A 6,839-nucleotide genomic window follows, 5' to 3' on the forward strand; every position below is an offset into this window, starting at 1 on the left:
GCTTATCTTCTTCTAAGTGAATTCTATGCATTACAATACTTGGATTAATACCTTTTAAGTCTGAAATTTGCCAACTCATACTTCCTATCCTATTTCTAACAACTTCTTTCAATTTATCTTCTTGGACTTGTGTTAATTTGTTAGAGATAATAATAGGTAGAGAATCGCCTTCGCCTAAGAAAGCGTACCTCAAATGTTTTGGTAATTCTTTAAGTTCTAATTTAGGTGGAACTACAATTGAAGGCGGAACTGGTCCATCTTCTCGAATCAAAGGTTCTGGGTCCTTATCTTCTAGTTCCTCACTCATTATAGGTTCTATTATTTCTTCTTTTTGAACAATGTCATTTACACATTCTTTAATTAAATCAAGTTTCATACAAGCGAAATCTTCCATAAGATATTTCATCGTTTGGTTCATATCAAACTCAATCTTATCATCTCCTATTCTTAAAACTACTTTCCCTTCCGACACATCAACTAGAGCACGTCCCGTGTTCATGAACGGTCTACCAAAGATTAGCGGACAATTTACATCATAAGCAAAATCTAAAATAACGAAATCGGTAGGAAAAATAAATTTGTCAACTTTAACTAAAACATCCTCAATTATACCGTATGGTCTTTTAGTGGTTTGATCCGCTAATTGTAAAACCATATTGGTACGTTTGATGTCTTCTTCTAAGCCTAACTTATTAAAAATAGATAATGGCATCAAGTTAATACTTGCTCCTAAATCACAGAGACAACTGGGAAATTCAATATCTCCCAATTTACACGGAATGGTAAAACATCCGGGATCCTTGAGTTTCGTGGGCAAATTGCTTGACACAATCGAACTACAATCTTCAGTTAGTGAAATGGATGAAATTCCTTCCCAACTGATTTTCTTTGAAATTAAATCTTTGAGGAATTTTCCATAATTGGGAATTTGCGTAATTGCATCCATAAACGTCAAATTAATATGCAAATTTTTAAGTTTATCTAAAAATGTTAAAAGTTGTTTGTCATAGTCCTTGTTGCGGACTTCGTGTGGAAAAGGTGGTTTGGGTACAAAAGTTTTTGTACTAGAGTCAATCGGTGCATCTTTGTGATTTAACATATCTTCTTTGGGCTTTGATAAATCAATTCCAGGTAAAGTCGAATTTCCGGGCATTTCCGGGCCTAAGTAGTTTTTCCCTGAATGAAGAGTGATAGCCTTAACATGCTCTTTTGGATTTTCTTCCGTATGGCTTGGAAGACTTCCCTCTTTGCGGGATGGAATTGATTTAGGGAGTTGTCCAATTTGAATCTCCAAATTATGGATGCTAGATGATTGGTTTTTAATAAGCTGATCGAATTTATTCTCGATCCGTTTAAAACCATCGTTGTGATTACTTATTTTTCCGCTCATAGCATCAATAAATTTGTCGATTTTAGAAGATAAAGTGCTAATCGTATCTCTTGATTGATTTTGATAATTAGTAGTACGATTTTGATTAGCAGTAGCATTATTATTATTATTATCTCTCTAGTTAAAGTTATGATGATTTCTCCATCCAGGATTATATGTGTGGGAATAAGGATTATTATTTTGGTTTTGCCCTTGGACAAAATTTACCTGTTCAATTTCACTCATACCTTCGTAATCCATATCCGTTTGGATTGGTTGACCATTAGGGTCACACGGTGCCATAAACCTATCAATTTTGTGCGGCAAGGCAGAAAATTGGGCTTGCAATATCGCTACTGGATCAAGATTCACTATACCTTTAACTGATGATGTAGTTGAGGATTATGGTTTTGCTAATGGTACGTGTCCACGTTCCGCGGGCCATATACTGCTGTTGATTGCCATTTCCTCCAAAAGTTCTCTTGCTTGGGCAGATGTTTTCTTCATGAATAATCCTCCAGACATAGCGTCCAATGAACCTCTAGTTGTAGGATTTAGTCCATTATAAAATGTTTGCATCAAAAGTTCAGCGGGCAATTGGTGGTGTGGGCATAAACGTTGAAGTTCTTTAAAATGTTCCCAAGCCTCATAGAGAGTTTCATTATATTTTGAGAAAATGACGTTAACTCTTTAATGACTCTTGCGGTTTTTGCTAAAGGGAAAATTTTTGATAAAAATGCTTGGGCTAATTGCTCCCAAGTCTCAATTGATGCGGCTAGCATAGAAGTTAACCATTCTTTGGCTCGATCCTTCAAAGTAAAAGGAAAAAGGCGAAGTTTAATTGCTTCTGCAGTTACATCAGTGATTTTGAAAGTGTCACAAATTTCTAAGAAATTTGTCAAATGGGTATTAGAATTTTCGTTAGGTAACCCGTAAAAAGTTACATTATTTTGCAACATATTAAGCAACGCATGCTTAATTTCAAATTGGTTTGCATTAATTTGGGGTCTAACTATACTGTTTGTTACACCGGCCACTCCTGCCTTAGCGTAATCCATAAGTGTGGCCATAACTTCTGGCTCGGTAATTTTAGTTTTTATTGGGGTTTTGTTTTTGTTTTTCTTTTCTTTCTTGTTCTTTTTAAGAGTTCTTTCAATTTCTGGGTCAATAGGATCTGGTGACGTGCCCGAACTTCGAGAACTGTGCATGAACTTGAAATTTCGCACGAACCGAAACTACCTACAAAACAGAATTTGAAAAATAAATATGTTAGTAATTGAAAATAAATAAAATATAAAAGTTTGAATAAGTATGAATAAACCTAGATTCGTAATAAAACACGAAAAATTTCAAATTTTGTCAAAATTTTTGGGGTTCCCCGGCAACGGCGCCAAAAACCCGTTGAGCGATTTCCGCAAGTGCACGGTATATGCTTGTAGTAATAAAAGATATCGATCCCACAGGGAACATTTTTCAATAAAAACTAATTTTGAATCAGTTAAATTACTTTTAGGTTTATAATATGGAAAAATCGTTTAATCGGTTTTGGTTTTGAAATTGCTAGAATAAGAATTAGATTAGAATGTGAAGATGTTAGAAAGTATCTGATTAAAAATGAATTTGCAAAACTGGAACGTTTTAGTACTTTAGAAAAGTAAACAAGTATATTCGTTTGCATTAAGCAAAGAAAACAACTTTGAACTTTGTGCGAATTATAAAGATGAAATAAATGTCGAAACCTCTAATTAATTGGCTTTGAACGCGACAAAACCCTTATCCGGGATAATTGCCCTTAACCAAATTAAAACTCTACCGAGATAATAATTTGCCTAAGTGTTCAACAAAGTTTCCTTGTAAAGATTTTTGATTAAATACGTTTTAATGAAAACACCAGCAGTCACTTTAGTGGATTGGTTACCATAAGTGCTGCATAAAAATCTATCGAATAGAACGGACTTTATTAGATGAAATATAAATTGATACAAGTTTACAGAGAACATGGAGCATTGAATTCTTCGACGGCGTGCAAGTGAACGGGTTGATCAATCCTTTCCTTGGGTTTCGTTAGAGTTTGTCAGGCTCAGAGGCGAATCCTCTACTCAATCTTCTCGTTGAATCTTCGTAATAGAGACTGGGTCGGTCCACTACCAAAATGTAAACTAAACTGGAAGAATGTCTAAACGCTACTGAATTTGTTATTATTTTGTAAACAATGTGTGTACATCATATTGCTTTTGAACAGAATCGAAATCTAACTTCTGAATCACTTGATTCGGAATTTCTGCATAAATTCTACACTAATCTCTTTCTTCTACACATATAACATTATATCTCAACTCTCCATCAACTCTTTACTTATAGATGTTGAAGAGTCTTGATTGAAGTGTCGTGTCCATTGTGAAGGATCGTGTTCGCTGCGAAAGGACGTCTTTATCCACCCGAACGATCGCGTTTCGTCGAAAACGAAAGTGTGTAACTAGGCTTCTAAAATCTCCTGCTCGTACCGAGAATATTAAATTCTCTACCGAGAATGGGGGAGCAACAATTTGTTCTTCGGACGAAGGGAAGAAAGGCTGAAGGACGCGTGTCGCGACCGTGAATAGGGGGGCCGCGATCGCGGCACGGGGCGTTTTTCACTTCTTCGCTCTCGTTCGTGTCCTCGACTTGGCGTTATTAATTTTCGTCGTCTTCGACTCATTTTGTAGGGCTTTTCTTCTATTTTTGAGCTCTTTTTACTCCTATTTGGATTTTACCAAATATTTATGTACCTTGCACGATAGAAACATATTCGAGATTAAAAGTATTCTAAATAGGTATGAATAGCATAAATTCGTAGCAATATTGATGTAATTATTGATGATATTTTAGGTATATTTTGGGCTTAACACATATGTTTCTCTAAAATAAGCTTTTCTTAACGTAGATACTTTGTAAGAATACTTACTTCAAAATGAGAAAAATGTGTTGACTAGTTGTTAGCGATATTTTGTGAATATATGTATTTCAACCTTGACACGTGTGCAATTGTTGTGAGCGTGTCAAAAAAAGTTAATTTCCAATTGATTTTAATGGCTTTGAATTATGAGATGCGCGTTAAACTTGATTTCTAACAACTAAATAATTGGGTGAATGATGCAATGATTATTGATAAAAAAATTTATTACGTTCCTAGCTCCACTAGAGAAAGCTTAACTAGTGAAATCAACATAAAGGATTTGGGAATTTTTTCTTTTTGTTGATTTTATAAATATTTTGTGATTAGAGATGAAAAAAAAAATTGGAAACAAAAGCAAGAATTACAACTGAAAAGAGTACGTTAATTTCGTGAAGAAGTTAGGTTTAACAAAGCAATTAATCTTAAGAATGGAATATTAACAAAAACTGAAATTGAAAGTAACAAACTTGATATTGTAATTGGATTGATCAATCATTAGCGTCTAGAGTTAAAAATTGACCTCATGTTATGGATGATTACTATTGCGATTGATTAAATAGAGAACTGTATGAAGGTATGAGTCGAAGACTAGAGTTTGTGTTGAAAGGTATTTATGGGCTTTGGGACAGATAACAACTATGACTTTATGGGAACTTGGTTTCAAATAATTTGAAGGTTTCGGATTAAAGGTTTAAGGATGAAAATTAAAGTTCTAGAATGAAGCTTGATCGCTTGGGAAGAACGAATTTTGGAAGAATGATTTTAGAGGAAGAACCAAGTTTTTACTGTAGAGATTGATTGGATGTTGGTTGGGGTTTGGAATGATGGATTGAGGTCTTAATTATAGCCAATAATCCAAATCTTGTGTGCCATGAACTCCTATTTTTATTCTCATTGTTCTCATTAATGATAACGCAGAGTTTTATGACAAAAAAATGTGGGTAATGGACGATTTTACGCTGAGAAAATGGCATTCAGGACCCCGTCTTGCCGAGATCGGACACGTCTTGCCGAGACCTATCCATGCTTCGGCGAGACGTGACATTTTGGTTGGAAAAATTATTTTTCAGGAGCCTGTCACGTCGAGACAGGCCAAAAAAATATATATATTTTTTATTTGTTTGCTATTTTTTTATATTTTAATAAAAAAAATCGATTTTTATTTTTATTTTTACCGCAAACAGTAATTTATGCTTTCTAAAAAGTTAAAGATGAAATTAAGTTCATGAAAAGAAGAAACAGTTGACTATAGATATATATTTTAGGAAAACATAAAATTGGAAATAAAAATTGTTTGAGAAGTGCTTTATTTTATGAATTATATATATATATATATATATATATATATATATATATATATATATATATAATTTTTATAAGTATTTATTGAATTATTATTTTACATTTTCATTGGGTTTTAAGGATCTTTCTTTTAAATTATTAAGCGAGTTTATTATTTTATCTCATTGCTTCAAATCGAGATCAGATAAAATTATTATTTAATCGATTTTATTAATTTATCGAATATTCATTTATATATCCAGATATTAATGTATTTGTTTCTTTCATAAATAATGTGTATCAATTATTATTGATCTAATTTATATTATTATATTATTATATAAATTGGATATTATTATTAATTTAAATTACATATTATTTATTTTTAACAATTTTCTCTCACTTCGTACGAAATAATCAAAATTATAATTCTCTCTTTTTAACTAAACTTATAAAATAATTTTATTTAAAGTCATGGAGGATGGGGAATATATATATATATATATATATATTAGGGCAAAGCATTGCATTAAATATCAGATTGGGGAAGGTCGTTACAAATTAGAGGCCAAACTGAGGCAGGGCAGTCCTCGATGAAAACCATCGGGTTATTAGTGTCGGATGCCCAGTTAGCCATTGAATGGGCTACTTTATTCCCTTCCCTATAAACAAATGAGAAAGAACATGTGCAAAAAATAGAAGTCCACAACTGGACGTCTTCATAAAGAAAAGCTAGGTGATTCTTTGGGTAGTTTCCAGTCTGAAGCGCGTTGATCACGATTTGTGCGTCCGATTCCATAATTATATCATTAAAGCTGCAGTCACGTGCGTGCCACATGCCTTTCTAGATTTACAGCAGTTCTGCTTCTTCAACTGTCGAGCACGCCCCCAAGGGAATACCTGCCGATGCCATAATCTCACCCTGTGAATTCCTGGTCACTAACCTCGCCCTACTCGCAGGGTCGTGTAGTCCAAATTTGGCATCACAATTAACTTTTACGACGCCACTCGGGGGAGGATACCATACTCTTGTAGGGATGCGGTTTAGTGCCCTTGGAACGACAGGAGTTTTCGTGGAAGGTGGCAGGGTATCAAACTCTTGGAGGAGATCATCAGCTTTTCCTATCAGGCTCTTGTCCGTTGTCCATCTGTGTTCATGGATGAAGATGTTGCATCGGTACTAGAGCCACCACAGCATCACCACAGCTCACCAGTGACCAATATCCGTTCCTCCCATCTTATCAAGCCGAATTG

The 6,839-nt window shown here is 34.2% G+C and overlaps 1 non-coding gene across 1 annotated transcript; it reads left to right on the forward strand.

The window, feature by feature from the left end:
* Positions 1-1,964: 1,964 nt before the first annotated feature.
* Positions 1,965-2,070, forward strand: LOC136207747 (small nucleolar RNA R71). Its single transcript, XR_010676875.1, has one exon. It is a non-coding gene; the product is annotated as a small nucleolar RNA R71 (small nucleolar RNA).
* Positions 2,071-6,839: the final 4,769 nt, after the last annotated feature.

The sequence above is a fragment of the Euphorbia lathyris genome, chromosome 9, assembly GCF_963576675.1.
Source record: "Euphorbia lathyris chromosome 9, ddEupLath1.1, whole genome shotgun sequence".
Taxonomy (NCBI): Eukaryota; Viridiplantae; Streptophyta; class Magnoliopsida; order Malpighiales; family Euphorbiaceae; genus Euphorbia; species Euphorbia lathyris.